Source organism: Bombina bombina, chromosome 3 (genome assembly GCF_027579735.1).
Source record: "Bombina bombina isolate aBomBom1 chromosome 3, aBomBom1.pri, whole genome shotgun sequence".
NCBI lineage: Eukaryota > Metazoa > Chordata > Amphibia > Anura > Bombinatoridae > Bombina > Bombina bombina.
In genome coordinates, this window is record NC_069501.1 from 610,722,939 (window position 1) to 610,742,823 (window position 19,885).

Below are 19,885 nucleotides of genomic sequence, written 5' to 3' on the forward strand. Positions count from 1 at the left end.
TTACAGTATACATTTGGAAAAAACAAGACTTCAAGCGCAGCCAACATTTATCATTTTAATCAGTGATGGGCCACAGATATACAAAGTGTCATGTGGCCTTCAGAGGGTTCATATCCTGTGGTCTTCAGGGTGAAACTATGGTCTCCATTTCTGAAGTTCCAATATTACCTTCTGAGTCCCATCAGCTGCAGGTTTGCACAAGCAAGACTGCAGACAAAAGTTAAAAAGCAGCAGTCATCAGACCGCTGCTTCTTAACCCACTACGCCACCTGTTATGTGGTGTATGTCAATCCTCTATGACTTTTCTGACTGGGTAGATTTACTGTGCACGAGCAATAGGAGGGGTTGCACACTCCCGCGAGTGTGTAATAATAAATGCAGGCAGCATAATGCTGCCCGCCAGATGGGATGCAGGACGGACAGGGGTGAAGATGTACGCTCCTGTTCACTAGGTCTTTAATAAATCTGGCCCTATGTCTCATTTTACACAGATGTAGCATGACTCTGCAAAATATACATACATATAAATATATATATATATATATATATATATATATATATATATATATATGTGTGTACGTGTGTTATTCTTTCTCCCTCATTTTATTGACCTTTATTTTAATAAATATATATATATACAGGGAGTGCATAATTATTAGGCAAATGAGTATTTTGACCACATCATCCTCTTTATGCATGTTGTCTTACTCCAAGCTGTATAGGCTTGAAAGCCTACTACCAATTAAGCATATTAGGTGATGTGCATCTCTGTAATGAGAAGGGGTGTGGTCTAATAACATTAACACCCTATATCAGGTGTGCATAATTATTAGGCAACTTCCTTTCCTTTGGCAAAATGGGTCAAAAGAAGGACTTGACAGGCTCAGAAAAGTCAGAAATAGTGAGATATCTTGCAGAGGGATGCAGCACTCTTAAAATTGCAAAGCTTCTGAAGCGTGATCATCGAACAATCAAGCGTTTCATTAAAAATAGTCAACAGGGTCGCAAGAAGCGTGTGGAAAAACCAAGGCGCAAAATAACTGCCCATGAACTGAGAAAAGTCAAGCATGCAGCTGCCAAGATGCCACTTGCCACCAGTGTGGCCATATTTCAGAGCTGCAACATCACTGGAGTGCCCAAAAGCACAAGGTGTGCAATACTCAGAGACATGGCCAAGGTAAGAAAGGTTGAAAGACGACCACCACTGAACAAGACACACAAGCTGAAACGTCAAGACTGGGCCAAGAAATATCTCAAGACTGATTTTTCTAAGGTTTTATGGACTGATGAAATGAGAGTGAGTATTGATGGGCCAGATGGATGGGCCCATGGCTTGATTGGTAAAGGGCAGAGAGCTCCAGTCCGACTCAGACGCCAGAAAGGTGGAGGTGGAGTACTGGTTTGGGCTGGTATCATCAAAGATGAGCTTGTGGGGCCTTTTCGGGTTGAGGATGGAGTCAAGCTCAACTCCCAGTCCTACTGCCAGTTTCTGGAAGACACCTTCTTCAAGCAGTGGTACAGGAAGAAGTCTGCATCCTTCAAGAAAAACATGATTTTCATGCAGGACAATGCTCCATCACACGCGTCCAAGTACTCCACAGCGTGGCTGGCAAGAAAGGGTATAAAAGAAGAAAATCTAATGACATGGCCTCCTTGTTCACCTGATCTGAACCCCATTGAGAACCTGTGGTCCATCATCAAATGTGAGATTTACAAGGAGTGTCTGGGAGGCTGTGGTTGCTGCTGCACGCAATGTTGATGGTGAACAGATCAAAACACTGACAGAATCCATGGATGGCAGGCTTTTGAGTGTCCTTGCAAAGAAAGGTGGCTATATTGGTCACTGATTTGTTTTTGTTTTGTTTTTGAATGTCAGAAATGTATATTTGTGAATGTTGAGATGTTATATTGGTTTCACTGGTAAAAATAAATAATTGAAATGGGTATATATTTGTTTTTTCTTAAGTTGCCTAATAATTATGCACAGTAATAGTCACCTGCACACACAGATATCCCCCTAAAATAGCTATAACTAAAAACAAACTAAAAACTACTTCCAAAACTATTCAGCTTTGATATTAATGAGTTTTTTGGGTTCATTGAGAACATGGTTGTTGTTCAATAATAAAATTAATCCTCAAAAATACAACTTGCCTAATAATTCTGCACTCCCTGTACTGTATATATATACACACATACATACAGAGAGAGAGAAATATATATATTTATATACATACACATATACAGAGAGAGAGTGAGAGAGAGAGAGAGAGAGAGAGAGAGATTAGATAGATAGATAGAGAGAGAGACAGAGAGAGAGAGAAAGATAGGGATAGAGAAAGAGGGAGATGTGACTATCCAATAGTTATTTTTTTTACCCATATCTGTGGACTTCAGCATGAAACTATGTCTCTTACACACAAAGGGGTAGATTTATCATAGTGCGAATGGACATGAACTGCTGGTGCAATGCCGCCCCCTGCAGATTTGCGGCCAATCAGCCGCTAGCAGGGGGTGTCAATCAACCCGATCGTATTCGATTGGGTTGATTTCTGTCCGCCCCCTCAGAACAGGCGGACAAGTTATAGAGCAAGTTATGGAGCTCCAAGTTATGGAGCGGCTTCATAACTTCTGTTTCTGGCGAGGCTGAAGGCTTGCGCGGAAACAGGGGCATCACGCTCCATACGGAGCTTGATAAATCGGCCCCATAATATATACCCATGCTGAGTGTATATATATATATATATATATATAAATATATATATATATGCACACACACACACAGGATGATAACTGTTAACTGTACTATAATGACCGATGTAGCTTGCTTGCAATTAGGGTTGACACCTAGCCAGTTTTTATAGACATGGCTGGTTTTTTTTTTAAAACGAATTGTAAATAAAGATTAAATCTAGAAATAAAAACACTATCATTTCTAGTTATGTTGGAATCTGGTTATAAACAAATGATTATCAGTCCTAGCATATTTAGTACTTCATTTACACTGTATATTTATTTATGCAAATTTGTGATAATGAGCATGGCTGGAATATTTTTTTCTTTTTTCCGAAAAGGTAGCAACCCTTCTTGCAATATGTGATTAAAACTTTCTTTGAATTTAGGTATAGAAGTGATTTTGTAGCCCACCTTCATATAATCATAGCGCATTGCTATACAAAAGGGGCCTGCAGCCCACCTCCATATAATCATAGCGCATTGCTATACAAAAGGGGCCTGCAGCCCACCTCCATATAATCATAGCGCATTGCTATACAAAAGGGGCCTCAGCCCACCTCCATATAATCATAGCGCATTGCTATACAAAAGGGGCCTGCAGCCCACCTACATATAATCATAGCGCATTGCTATACAAAAGGGGCCTGTAGCCCACCTCCATATAATCATAGCGCATTGCCATACAAAAGGGGCCTGTAGCCCACCTCCATATAATCATAGCGCATTGCTATACAAAAGGGGCCTGTAGCCCACCTCCATATAATCATAGCGCATTGCCATACAAAAGGGGCCTGTAGCCCACCTCCATATAATCATAGCGCATTGCTATACAAAAGGGGCCTGTAGCCCACCTCCATATAATCATAGCGCATTGCCATACAAAAGGGGCCTGTAGCCCACCTCCATATAATCATAGCGCATTGCCATACAAAAGGGGCCTGCAGCCCACCTCCATATAATCATAGCGCATTGCTATACAAAAGGGGCCTGAAGTCCACCTCCATATAATCATAGCGCATTGCTATACAAAAGGGGCCTACAGCCCACCTCCATATAATCATAGCGCATTGCTATACAAAAGGGGCCTGTAGCCCACCTCCATATAATCATAGCGCATTGCTATACAAAAGGGGCCTCAGCCCACCTCCATATAATCATAGCGCATTGCTATACAAAAGAGGCCTGCAGCCCACCTCCATATAATCATAGCGCATTGCCATACAAAAGGGGCCTGCAGCCCAACTCCATATAATCATAGCGCATTGCTATACAAAAGGGGCCTGCAGCCCACCTCCATATAATCATAGCGCATTGCTATACAAAAGGGGCCTGCAGCCCACCTCCATATAATCATAGCGCATTGCCATACAAAAGGGGCCTGAAGTCCACCTCCATATAATCATAGCACATTGCTACACAAAAGGGGCCTGCAGCCCACCTCCATATAATCATAGCGCATTGCTACACAAAAGGGGCCTGCAGCCCACCTCCATATAATCATAGCGCATTGCTATACAAAAGGGGCCTGTAGCCCACCTCCATATAATCATAGCGCATTGCTATACAAAAGGGGCCTGAAGTCCACCTCCATATAATCATAGCGCATTGCCATACAAAAGGGGCCTGCAGCCCACCTCCATATAATCATAGCGCATTGCTATACAAAAGGGGCCTGAAGTCCACCTCCATATAATCATAGCGCATTGCTATACAAAAGGGGCCTGTAGCCCACCTCCATATAATCATAGCGCATTGCTATACAAAAGGGGCCTGCAGCCCAGCTCCATATAATCATAGCGCATTGCTATACAAAAGGGGCCTGCAGCCCACCTCCATATAATCATAGCGCATTGCTACACAAAAGGGGCCTGCAGCCCACCTCCATATAATCATAGCGCATTGCTATACAAAAGGGGCCTGAAGTCCACCTCCATATAATCATAGCGCATTGCTATACAAAAGGGGCCTGAAGTCCACCTCCATATAATCATAGCGCATTGCCATACAAAAGGGGCCTGCAGCCCACCTCCATATAATCATAGAGCATTGCTATACAAAAGGGGCCTGCAGCCCAGCTCCATATAATCATAGCGCATTGCTATACAAAAGGGGCCTGCAGCCCAGCTCCATATAATCATAGCGCATTGCTATACAAAAGGGGCCTGCAGCCCACCTCCATATAATCATAGCGCATTGCCATACAAAAGGGGCCTCAGCCCACCTCCATGTAATCATAGCGCATTGCTATACAAAAGGGGCCTGAAGTCCACCTCCATATAATCATAGCGCATTGCTATACAAAAGGGGCCTGAAGTCCACCTCCATATAATCATAGCGCATTGCTATACAAAAGGGGCCTGCAGCCCAGCTCCATATAATCATAGCGCATTGCTATACAAAAGGGGCCTCAGCCCACCTCCATGTAATCATAGCGCATTGCTATACAAAAGGGGCCTCAGCCCACCTCCATGTAATCATAGCGCATTGCTATACAAAAGGGGCCTCAGCCCACCTCCATGTAATCATAGCGCATTGCTATACAAAAGGGGCCTGAAGCCCAGCTCCATGTAATCATAGCGCATTGCTATACAAAAGGGGCCTGAAGCCCAGCTCCATATAATCATATACAAAAGGGGCCTCAGCCCACCTTCATGTAATCATAGCGCATTGCTATACAAAAGGGGCCTGCAGCCCACCTCCATATAATCATAGCGCATTGCTATACAAAAGGGGCCTCAGCCCACCTCCATGTAATCATAGCGCATTGCTATACAAAAGGGGCCTGCAGCCCACCTCCATATAATCATAGCGCATTGCTATACAAAAGGGGCCTCAGCCCACCTCCATATAATCATAGCGCATTGCCATACAAAAGGGGCCTCAGCCCACCTCCATATAATCATAGCGCATTGCTATACAAAAGGGGCCTGCAGCCCAGCTCCATATAATCATAGCGCATTGCTATACAAAAGGGGCCTGAAGTCCACCTCCATATAATTATAGCGCATTGCTATACAAAAGGGGCCTAAAGTCCACCTCCATATAATCATAGCGCATTGCCATACAAAAGGGGCCTGAAGTCCACCTCCATATAATCATAGCGCATTGCTATACAAAAGGGGCCTGCAGCCCAGCTCCATATAATCATAGCGCATTGCTATACAAAAGGGGCCTGAAGTCCACCTCCATATAATTATAGCGCATTGCTATACAAAAGGGGCCTAAAGTCCACCTCCATATAATCATAGCGCATTGCCATACAAAAGGGGCCTGCAGCCCACCTCCATATAATCATAGCGCATTGCTATACAAAAGGGGCCTGCAGCCCAGCTCCATATAATCATAGCGCATTGCTATACAAAAGGGGCCTGCAGCCCAGCTCCATATAATCATAGCGCATTGCTATACAAAAGGGGCCTGCAGCCCACCTCCATATAATCATAGCGCATTGCCATACAAAAGGGGCCTCAGCCCACCTCCATGTAATCATAGCGCATTGCTATACAAAAGGGGCCTGAAGTCCACCTCCATATAATCATAGCGCATTGCTATACAAAAGGGGCCTGAAGTCCACCTCCATATAATCATAGCGCATTGCTATACAAAAGGGGCCTGCAGCCCAGCTCCATATAATCATAGCGCATTGCTATACAAAAGGGGCCTCAGCCCACCTCCATGTAATCATAGCGCATTGCTATACAAAAGGGGCCTCAGCCCACCTCCATATAATCATAGCGCATTGCTATACAAAAGGGGCCTGAAGCCCAGCTCCATGTAATCATAGCGCATTGCTATACAAAAGGGGCCTGAAGCCCAGCTCCATATAATCATAGCGCATTGCTATACAAAAGGGGCCTGCAGCCCACCTCCATATAATCATAGCGCATTGCTATACAAAAGGGGCCTCAGCCCACCTCCATGTAATCATAGCGCATTGCTATACAAAAGGGGCCTGCAGCCCACCTCCATATAATCATAGCGCATTGCTATACAAAAGGGGCCTCAGCCCACCTCCATATAATCATAGCGCATTGCCATACAAAAGGGGCCTCAGCCCACCTCCATATTATCATAGCGCATTGCTATACAAAAGGGGCCTGTAGCCCACCTCCATATAATCATAGCGCATTGCTATACAAAAGGGGCCTGCAGCCCACCTCCATATAATCATAGTGCATTGCTATACAAAAGGGGCCTGAAGTCCACCTCCATATAATCATAGCGCATTACTATACAAAAGGGGCCTGAAGTCCACCTCCATATAATCATAGCGCATTGCTATACAAAAGGGGCCTGAAGTCCACCTCCATATAATCATAGCGCATTGCTATACAAAAGGGGCCTGCAGCCCAGCTCCATATAATCATAGCGCATTGCTATACAAAAGGGGCCTCAGCCCACCTCCATGTAATCATAGCGCATTGCTATACAAAAGGGGCCTCAGCCCACCTCCATATAATCATAGCGCATTGCTATACAAAAGGGGCCTCAGCCCACCTCCATATAATCATAGCGCATTGCCATACAAAAGGGGCCTCAGCCCACCTCCATATAATCATAGCGCATTGCTATACAAAAGGGGCCTCAGCCCACCTCCATATAATCATAGCGCATTGCTATACAAAAGGGGCCTATAGCCCACCTCCATATAATCATAGCGCATTGCTATACAAAAGGGGCCTGCAGCCCACCTCCATATAATCATAGCGCATTGCTATACAAAAGGGGCCTGTAGCCCACCTCCATATAATCATAGCGCATTGCTATACAAAAGGGGCCTCAGCCCAGCTCCATATAATCATAGCGCATTGCTATACAAAAGGGGCCTCAGCCCACCTCCATGTAATCATAGCGCATTGCTATACAAAAGGGGCCTGCAGCCCACCTCCATATAATCATAGCGCATTGCTATACAAAAGGGGCCTCAGCCCACCTCCATGTAATCATAGCGCATTGCTATACAAAAGGGGCCTGCAGCCCACCTCCATATAATCATAGCGCATTGCTATACAAAAGGGGCCTCAGCCCACCTCCATATAATCATAGCGCATTGCTATACAAAAGGGGCCTGCAGCCCACCTCCATATAATCATAGCGCATTGCTATACAAAAGGGGCCTCAGCCCACCTCCATATAATCATAGCGCATTGCTATACAAAAGGGGCCTGCAGCCCACCTCCATATAATCATAGCGCATTGCTATACAAAAGGGGCCTGCAGCCCACCTCCATATAATCATAGCGCATTGCTATACAAAAGGGGCCTGCAGCCCACCTCCATATAATCATAGCGCATTGCTATACAAAAGGGGCCTGCAGCCCACCTCCATATAATCATAGCGCATTGCTATACAAAAGGGGCCTGCAGCCCACCTCCATATAATCATAGCGCATTGCTATACAAAAGGGGCCTGCAGCCCAGCTCCATATAATCATAGCGCATTGCTATACAAAAGGGGCCTGCAGCCCACCTCCATATAATCATAGCGCATTGCTATACAAAAGGGGCCTGAAGCCCACCTCCATATAATCATAGCGCATTGCTACACAAAAGGGGCCTGTAGCCCACCTCCATATAATCATAGCGCATTGCTACACAAAAGGGGCCTGTAGCCCACCTCCATATAATCATAGCGCATTGCTATACAAAAGGGGCCTGAAGTCCAGCTCCATATAAAACCCACCAGCACTCATTACTATGCAAATGCAAATAGGCAGTTTTAGGGCCCGGCAAGGACAAAGGCCAGTGGTGCATACAGTTCCCATGTTCAACCTCAATAGGCAGTGAAGTTAATGTAATAGAGCCCTCTGACCAGTTTAAAGCAAGTTGTGCACCATCTTCAAAGGTCACCTCTAGCCACTGCCCAGGCATTTCATTTACAAGTTGTGATTGCACTTTAGCCCACAACAGAACTGCTTATCATTAAAACCCCTAATAGACAGACTGCGCTATGCTTACAACCGCAGTTTGGATTCACTGTAAATTCATATAGCCTTTTCTGAGGGCAAGGTACTATCTTTTTTATAAGGAAGTGAAATGTTCATTTTCAGAACCTGGTTATGCCTAAAGGAATTGAGTTGCAACCTTCATTGGATGCAGATCAGCATCATAAATATATGAAAAACGAATATTACTTCGACTGTATCATTCCAGCATTCCTGCCCTTGATAAATGACCTCATAAAAAGCACTGCTCATGCAGGCTTGTTGCTTTGTTTTATGGGAATGCAGGGCCTCTGCTGACACACAATGATCCCTTTCAAAATATTCATTATCTAACACTGACATGATACATGTCAATCCAGCTCATATGGGTTTGTTTGCTATGTAATATTTATTCCGTGCATTACTATTTCTTTTTCACTCTAGAGGAAAGGAAAGACAAATTTGTTTAGAATTAGTGTAATTGATTGGTTTGCTGAAATGATCAGAATCTCTTATGTGCGGTATCCTAAGAATCTACTCAATCTCAGGGGAACAAAGTCGCAGTGTTTCATGGAAGGAATCTGCTACATATGACATAAACTGACATTGTTTTAAGAGGATTCTACATTTCTATGGCGTCAAATTAAAACAAAAGTTTTAACATAAAATAAAATGCTTGTAGTTTCCAAAAAAACGTATACAAATATGGTTATACAGTAAGTAACTTAGAAATATGCATGTCAGTTTGCTTAATATTAAAAAAATTGCTGTAATAAAACTTCTTTTAACTAGTAATGAAAAATAATCTTGGGCTTGATTGGCAGATTTTAAAGTAACTATCAAATGATATTATAAAGAAATGACAGATAATCTATAATAATAATAATCTAAGTATAATGTTTTCTGAATGAAAATTGGATCTAAAACTATAGATATAAATATTAGCACAAGTTTGAAATACAAAATAAGACAAATGCCCAATAAATATACACAATAACCACCCATCAAAGTTAATTCAAAATAAAGATTTGGCATAGGTTGTGCAGATTTCCAAATTAGATAATCAATCTACCTGCAGAAGAAATACAGATGTAATGGAACAACCTGCTATATTATTAGCCCTTACCCGCAAACTAATGTTCAATTAAATGAAATCGTATGCTCTGTTTTCAGCCTAGACTATTGGGGGAGGATAACACAATTTTGTTCTAGTTCCTAGCAGGTGACAGTATGCAATATCATTTTCTGTGAGTAGGAGTATTAGTGTTTACAACAAGCATTGTGAGGTTAAGGGGTCGATTTATAAAGCAGCGGATGCTGCTTCTGATCCACTCCTCTTCAGGTTCGCCATAAGACCGCTGCTCCTTAACTCGTTCGCGCCCTCTGAGGCGTCAGACAGCAATCAGCCCGATCAGATATGATCAGGTTGATTGACACCCCCTGCTAGCAGCCGATTGGCCGCGAATGTGCAGGGGGGGTCATTGCACAAGCATTTCACTAGAAAGATTTATTGATGTCTGCCCGTACTTTAGTAAATGGGCCCCTTAGACTCAGAAGTCCTGTGTGTCAAATTCTATTAGGTGGCTTGGAGGTGTGTCTGTTTTTTATTGATTTTATTTTTCTTTTATTATGAACAACAGCATCAAGTTGCTTCTCTAATTGTCTCCCCACTGGTCCAGGAAGGGGGAACGGGCCTTTTTTACCTCCGTAGGTAACTGATGTCCCATGTAAAGTACAGATAGGTTGTAACCATGCACATTTACAAGGAAACAGGGATTATTGTGGAGGCAGATAAAGGGAGTATGTGTATTTTCAATGATTAATGCTTCTCTATATCTGACAATGGGCTTATAAACCTATGTATGTGGAACAGGAGGTTAAAGGGACAGTATACACCAATTATATTTTTTTTGCATGTAATAGACACTACTATAAAGAAGAATATGCACAGATACTGATCTAAATATTCTGTATAAAACCTTTTAAAAACTTAAAGAAATACTAAAACCAGTTTTATTCTTCCATGATTCAGATAGGGCATGCAATTTTAAACAACTTTCTAATATACTCCTATTATCAATTTTTCTTTGTTCTCTTGCTATCTTTATTTAAAAAAGCAGGAAAGTAAAGCTTAGGAGCTGACTCATTTTAAGTTCAGTTCAGGATAGTGCTTGCTTATTGATGGCTACATTTTACAAACCACTAAGCAAGAGTAACCCAGGTTCTGAACCAAAAATGGGCCAGCCCATAGGCTTTACATTCCTGCTTTTTAAATAAAGATTGCAAGAGAATAAAGACAAAATTATATTAGGAGTAAATTAGAAAGTTGCTTAAAACTGCATGCTCTATCTGAATCATGAAATAAAAAAATTGGGTTTAGTATCCCTTTAGTTAAAATCTTGCAGTTTAGCACTGTTGATGAGGTTAGGCTGGGACACCCACTGAAAAGGACTGGAAAAACAAGAAGAGCAGACACTAACCCCTTACTTGCATATGAAAAGACCCATTAAACAAACAAGAGAGAGCAGGAATCTGTAGACTTGAGTTTACGGGGTAGATTTAACAAATGTTGAGAGGACATGATTCTGGTGAAATGCTTGTGCAATGCCGTCCCTTCTCACTCGCGGCCAATCGGTCGCTAGCAGGGGGTGTTAATCATCCCAATCATATCAGATCGGGATGATTTCAGTCAGCCACCTAAAAGGCGAGCTTGAAACAATAGGCGTAGAATGCAGCATCCACTCCATTATAAATCTACCCCTACATCTGATGCCTTGGGGCTTGGTTAGGAGTCTGAAAATCAGCACAATGTTATTTTAAAATAAACAAAACTATCCATTGTTACAAAAACACTCCCAGATAGGCTTGATAAATGGATCATCTAAAAAACATTTCTGCAAAGAAAAATACAGTGTACAATGTCCCTTTAATACTGCACTGTATGTAACCGAGTATAATAGATAAGTGCTACTCATTTGTATGTAACATATATGCGATATATATAAAAATACTTGTAAGGGTGATGAGGTATCAAGGGAATTTTCTATGCCTAGACAGCACAATACATCATGATACTGCTATGTCAACCCTTTGCAGCTTAAAGGGACATGAAACCCACATTTTTTCTTTCATGATTCAGATAGAGAATACAATTTTAAACAACTTTCTTATTTACTTCTATTATCTAATGTATTTAATTCTTTTGGTAACATTTGTTGAAGGAGCTGCAATGCACTAATGATTTCTAACTGAACACATGAGTGAGCCAATCACAATCGATATGTATATGCAGCCACCAATCAACAGCTAGAACCTAGGATCTCTGCTGCTCCTGAGCTTGCCTAGATAAGCCTTTCAGCAAAGGATAACAAGAGAAAGAAGCAAATTAAATAATAGAAGTAAATTGGAAAGTTGTTTAAAATTGTATTATTTATCTTAATCATGAAAGAAAATGTTGGGGTTTCATGTCCCTTTAATGAAATAAACACTGAAGATGTTTCAGAGTTGGCAATTTCTTTTAAGTGACATACAACATTATTTTAAAAATGAGATTCTGGTAAAAAAAAAATTGTTACCATCAAATAGATATCATTGAAAGGAATAATATGCTATGCTTATTCCTTTTGAATCCAAAGGAATTGTTGTACAGAAGTTCTAGTTCAGACGTGTAAGTGTTAAACCATCCACTTTAAAAAAATGAAATTTAGCTTGGTCTGTTTAAATTCTGCTGCAGAGTGGTTGATCCTCATTACAGAACAAACATGAATAAATCGATAACTGCATAATGCAAGATTTATGTGCTCACATTTCTGTGAATAAATATAATCTTTAAATATACCTTTCCTTTCCATCTCTCTCTTGCTCTGTTTTCTTCCTCCTGGTTATTTTCTCACCTTACGTATTGTTCTGTGCGTATTTTTGGTTCCTGTGCCGAGTGCTCCATTAATATATATATAGCCAGGAGGTGACTGTGCACTGAATGTTTAATATACCTCTCTTATTCATGTTTAAATAAAAAAGGCACCATCTGCTATATTTCACAACACAAACCTCAGACAGGCTCTTTTCAGCACTAAAAATAACGTTCATTTTATTTGATTTGGGGTCATCAATACGTTAAAGGGACATGAAAGTCAAATGTAAATTTTCATGGTTCAAACAGAGCATGGCATTTTAAGACACTTTTCATTTTACTTCTGCTATCAAATATACTTAGTTCTGTTGATGTTTTGAAAATCATACTTAGGCAGGCTCAGGAGCAGCAGATTAGTGGCTGCACAAATAGGCCTCTAGTCATTGGCTCATCAGATGTGTTAAAGGGAGTAATGCCTTTACTACCCATTCCCCAACTTTGCATAACCAACATTTAACATTGTATAGTGTCCGCTCGCACTTTCATAAATCGGCCCCATGGGATCAGTGAGAGTTGAGGAGTTAAGCTCTAGAGCTGATTATTTTAACCCCTTAGTAGGTCTTAAGCAGAAAGTTTAAGACAAGTGATGCTCTAACTCAGAGTGATAAGAGTAATGCTCTAATACATAGCATTTTCTGGCAGTTTTATTCCCTTTTAAGTGATTGTTTTTATTTATTTATTTTTGCAGATTTGTGTGAAATCAAAACACCAAAATGCCCAATAAATGTATTTCTTGAAAAATATTTCTTCTATTTGTGTATTATGGATACATTAGGCTTCACACAGTGAAAACTGTGACAGTTTCATTCAGAATGTTTTCCCAATAAGTTAAGTTGTTTAACTTCAACCCTTCTGTAAATATATAAATGCCTTGGTTGTTGGCTTAGATTATTTACCCACAGTTGTCATTGCTATAAGATGGGTGGGATCACTCAGGTTCCCTTCATGCTCATTTTCCCCTCCTCTTTCTTCAAGTTATGTAGGTATGGTATGATCACAATACATCCTTGTAAACAACATTGTGTAATCTTGGGCAGAGACACCATTCAAGTACTAAAACCCAAATTCTAACCTTATTGCACATCCTCCTCTGGTTAACAAACACTAATTTCCCTTTCTCCCCATCATCCCCCACACTCACCAATTGGCGGACTTTTATATTATCCCTCTAAAATAACAATCACGTGCAGTTTCCACAGCAAACACAAGCTACAATTAGTTCTCCTGCGATAAAAGTTTCTACACTTGATGTGCTTTCCTATGGAACTAAGGGTGGGATTGGAGCGCCAATCAAATAAAGGCTAAGGTATGATGAACTGACAGAAATGTTCTTATGTAAATAAACAATGTATTACAATTTGACAGACTAAAAGCATGGACCCATGCACAATAGTAAAAACAGATATAAAAATACAAATAAAAACAATTTCACAAATTGAGTCCCCAATTACATACCAAGGGGGGCAGAATATTTGTTCCGCTAGCCTTGATATCCTATATGGACTTGGAAATCCTGACTAAATGTCCTGATTTATTCTAGTGTGACTGAACTCCTCTTATATATTAAATGACAACAGGATGTGTAAGATGAATAAATAGTAAATAAACACAAAAATGATGAATCGCGCTTATGTGAGTTAATGATCAAAAAGTGTCCAAATTATATGAATGATTGTGTCCAAAGTCTAAAAAATGTGAATCCAACATATTAGTGATACAAGTTACAACATAGTGGTGATGAAAATGCTCAAATAATCCTGAAGGTTTCCTGACAATACCCTGAAGAGTGTGTTATAAATTAAAGACAATATGAGGGCAAATAGGTGATCTTGGTGTTGATCAATCAATATATATATAAATAAAAATACGATTGAGAATAAAAACAAGGTGAGCAAAAATTTGGAAAAAATGCAAAAATTAAAATAGAGAATAAAAATTAAAAATAAAAATTATGAAAAATCCAATAAAGGTAAAAATAAAGATAAAAATAATTGTAAATTCAAACTTGATTCTTGGTGATGAATCCGTTTGGTGAATCCAATTCCTTGGTGATCAGTGAAAATATTCTTTAAGTCCTCCTGTATAAAGAATAAATACAACAGTGCAGATTGCTTTTAACAATATCAGTGTGTAGAAAATATGCTTACCAGTTCAAAGTCAAAGCGTTTTTGCCTGTTATAAGGCCTTTATCAAGACTAGAGAACTTACTTATACTGGTAGCATTTTACAGAGGAAATGGGAGGGCCTCTTGAGAATGTTTGGGCACCAAAAACTGTTACAAACCGTCTGCTTCCTGTTCATTACTGATGTATTGTGGGATTATTGTAAAAAAACGAAATTTTTATGTCATTACCATTAAATACATGTTTTAAATGTATTTCAGCCTAGGTTAATGTAGATCTCAAACCTTACTTGGCTTAACAGAGCTCATGATATTGTATATTGCCTCATATAATTTGAAGCCTTGGAGCGTCAGCTCACTCTCTTATTTATTATCGCATATTTTCAGCATATTTGTGTCATATCCGGGTTTTGTTTTGTGCCGGAACTTAACTAAAACGTTTTTAAACTTTTAAAAAAACTTTTAAAACTTTTACAAAAACGTATCTGCTCATCTCAGCCGGTGCATCTTAGCACTACAGACCTAAATACTAAATAATGTAAGTGAATCTGGGGTTATTCAACATTGCAAATTATATAAAAACATATGTACCCTCGGTTAGAGCATTTAGAGACATCTGTCATTAAAGCTACTATAACAATACCATCGAGAGTCTGATGGATGTACAGCAATCTGTCACCTATATATGGTGTTCACTGTATATAATGACTATATATAATAAAAAATCGGATCATAAATAAATCACAATTTGAATCTATAACAAACAATATGGATATCATGGGACAATTATGTAAGAACTGTTAAAAATGGTCTACATATATGGAACCGAGCTCAAACAGACCTTATATCATCGATATGGTGTCAGAAAATAGGACTTAATGTGGGAGACATGATATAAAAAAGCTGTGCATTATATATGCACCATATTTTACTCATAATGAGAAAACAACGTATAATGAATCCTACAGTTAGTTGATTACAGAGAGTGGAATCTAACTAAGGTATCGCCGAGTTCATAGACAAAGTGTCTAAATAGATGTAACCACATATGTGGAATCGATACCAGAGTATAGGATATCATACAGAAAACATGGGATCTTGATCTAAATTCACCCATTGGTGTCTAGTCAAAGTCTACATCTGACCAAAAGTAGGTGATGGTAGGAATACTTATTCTAAATTATTGAAAACAAAACTTTAGGAAAAAAAATCTTAGAGTTAACTAGAGTGTCTATTTCAACTGACCGAAAACAAATAGTAATGGAATTACCCATTCTATGATCTTAGATAAAGGACATTAAGATAATCATATTTAAATATATACATAACCCTTAATCGATTCACTCAAAAAGTAAGTATAAAAGGATCTAAACTTACAAGAATCAAAGTAAAGTGCTTGAGGGGAAGCCAACTATTATACGAGTTATAAAATAATAAAATAATAATAATATATAGAAGAGAGAGAGTCTTCTGTCTTGCATCATGTTAATGTATCTTGACCACCATATTAACAAATAATAGGAAGAGAGATCAGATAATTTTTGAGCAATATAATAACCAAGATACACATAATAAACAAGTACAACGTTTCTTTAACAAATGGACATACATTATACAATCATTTCCTATCTCTCTACAATATATCCTTACGAAATCGTTCCATAAAACGCTATATTTTGAGGGCCTGATACTAAGGGAAATATTCCCTGTAGCTTGGTATAGAATGTCCTAATTCCGGTTGGATTCACATAAAATTTGGGTAATAAAGGATTTAGAAAAATCACGCCACGTTAATTGGTATCAGACTTCCTGATACACGAGGTGGAGTGGCTGGTGGGCATGGGGCCGGGGATGAGGAGAGAGGTTATATATATCTATATATATCTATATATCTATATATATATATATATTTATTATTTTTTTCCTCAAAATGTAAATTTAATACGTAATTTGAGCAAATTATGATGGGATGTCAGATGTTTCGGAGCCATTACATGTAATATATATTTCATAAAATGTCAGGATGGGTTAAACTTTTGGTAATTGGATTATAATGAATAGATCTATATGTGGAGATAATTTTTTTTCATGTTGCTGCATTCTGTTTTTTGACTCTACATGTTCAGACATGAACTAATTTTTATGTTGTATGTTTGTTTATATTTATGTTATCCTGATATGTAAAATAAAGATTAAAAAAAAAGGAAGAGAGATGTATATTGGACTTGAGAACGCTAACCTGATTATATCAGTTATACTAAAAATGTTAGCATAGACACTATCAGTGATATTCAAGATTATGTGAGCGTGCGTCATCAGTACCGATAATCTACCTATTGACTAAGGATAGTTATAAGGGAAGAACATCAAGATTCTTGTATAGGACCAGAAATGATAGATATCTACAAGGGAACGTTAGCATATGGGTATTTTCAGGAAACCTTCAGGACTATTTGCGCATTTTCATCACCATTATGTTGTAACTTTTATCACTAATACGTTGGATTCACATCTTTTAGACTTTGTACACAATCATTGATATAAGTTGGACACTTTTTGATCATTAACTCACATAAGCGTGATTCATAATTTTTGTGTTTATTTGCTATTTATTCATCTTACACATCCTGTTGTCATTTAACATACAAAAGGAGTTCAGTCACACTAGAATAAATCAGGACATTTAGTCAGGATTTCCAAGTCCATATAGGCTATCAAGGCTAGCGGAACGAATATCCTCTCCCCTCAGTATCAATCAGAACATTTAGTGAAGATTCCCAGGTCCACTAGAATAGATCAGGACATTTAGTCAGGATTTCCAAGTCCATATAGGATATCAAGGCCAGCGGAACAAATATTCTGCCCCCCTCGGTATCTAATTGGGGACTCCATTTTTTAAATTGTTTTTATTTGTATTTTTATATTTGTATTTTTATATCTGTTTTACCTATTGTGCATGGATCCATGCTTTTAGTCTGTCAAATTGTAACAAATTGTTTATTTACATAACAACATTTCTGCGAGTTCATCTCCTTAGCCTTTATTTGATTGGCGCTCCAATCCCACCCTTATTTCTATACGATTACTGATTTGGTATGCTAGGTACAATTTGTTCGGAGCTGTAGGTATCATTGCCTTGTCCTTGGTGCTTGATCATCAGTACAGTATATTCTTTCCTTTGGAACTGACTTGGTATAATTTTGTCCAATCACAACAATTACACTTTAAAGAAATAGTTTTATATGATAACTAGAAATTACATTGTTTTTATAATTGGAAAATTTGAGAATCTAGGCCAGTTAACCAAATCTGCATTGGTTTATGAGTCGTTGATGGATACGATATGGCTAAATCCTCTGATTTGCCTGTACGGTCTTGCAGAGTGAAATGCTAAAATGTTTATGAGTCTAAGCATGAGCTCCTTAATCTGCCCTTAGAGAATAAAATGTTATTTCAGATATATCTGGAGTTTGTAAATGCCCAGAATATGTTAAATACATTCTTGAATAAGCACATGAGTTCCAGACAGTCTAGATTAGTGGTTCCTAAATATATACTTAGGGGGAAAAAACTAGTATATGTTGATTCCAGAAATCTTTAAAGGAACAGTAAAAGCAAAATTAAACTTTGATGATTCCGATAGAGCATGAAATTTTAAACAACTTTCCAATTTATTTCTGTTATCAAATTTGCTTTGTTCTCTTGGTATCTTTTATTAAAGAGTAAAACTAGGTAGGCTCAGGAGTGTGCACGTGTCTTTAATACTCTATTGCAGCAGCATTTTGCAACATTTTTTGTAGCTTTGTTATACAATGTTGCAGAACACTGCTACAATAGAGCACTAAAGATGTGCACACTCCTGAGCTCTTATGAGCATGCCTGGTTTTATTCTTCAATAAAAGATACCAGGAGAACGTAAATTGGAAAGTTGTTTAAAATTGCATTCTGTATCCGAATCATGAAAGTTTAATTTTGACTTTACTGTCCCTTTAAACCTGCCTAAAGGAAAAGGTGCAGAATAAAGGTAAGTCCAGATGAAGGCAGGCTTTCAAATGACTTGGCAAGGTTAATTTTAAGATTGTTGAACTACCTTCCAGAACTTAATTTTTTGGCCAACATCTACTTGATGTAATTTATCTCAGGAACATGAGGTGCATATAAAGTGATACAATTACGTTATATAAATATATTTATCACCCATATAGAGGTTTAGCAGAAACACTGTTAATTTTAGTAACATTGTTTATGACAAAATATTGCATTTTAAGGCTAGAGGGAATTAATCTCCATCAATAAATATTATTTTTTTTATCATGAGAACAATCAAAATGTGATACTCTTTATCTAAGGGGATAATGACTGATAATAGAATAAATAGCCTAAAAAGGACTTAGATATGTTGTTAGCTAAAATTAAATCAATGGTTTTGATGACTAAGGGTCAATTTATTAAGGTGCGGATGGACATGATACGCTGTATCGTATCATGTCCGCTGCACATCGCTGTCGGCATTTATCATTGCACCAGCAGTTCTTGTGAACTGCTGGTGCAATGCCGCCCCCTGCAGATTCAAGGCCGCTAGCAGGGGGTGTCAATCAACCCGATCGTATCCGATCGGGCTGATTGCTGTCCGCCACCTCAGAGGTCTTAGGACCGCTGCCTCTTAACTTCTGCTTCAGGCAGACCTGAAGCAGAGTGGGTTGGAAGCAGCATCCGCTGCTTCATAAATCAACCCCCTAGTGTTAGTGATAGGTAAGCTAATGCAATTACCATTAGTTAGCAAAGAAGACGGGCTCAAGTAGGATATATAAATGTTGAATTCAGTGGAATGTTTGTCCTCTTTAACCATTATCTACTAGGTTACTATACTACTAATCACCTCAAAAAATGCTATCTTAGGAGTCATCACATTAGGCAATTGTATTTATTGAAAATATATCTTTTTTTCGTATCTAGACATTGTTACAAAGTAAAGGAGTAATTCAGAACTGCTCAGTTGTCAATTATTCAAGAACATGACTTGAATGTCTAGAAATGTTGCCTTCATTCCTTATTTCAGGCAATAAAACCAAGATAATTTAGCTTCATATGAAGATCACCCTATAAATAACAGTTGTAAGATTTGGAAACCTTGTTTCTAAGTTTACTTAGTTAAAGGGACACTCAGGTTTTATTAAATTTTCATGATTC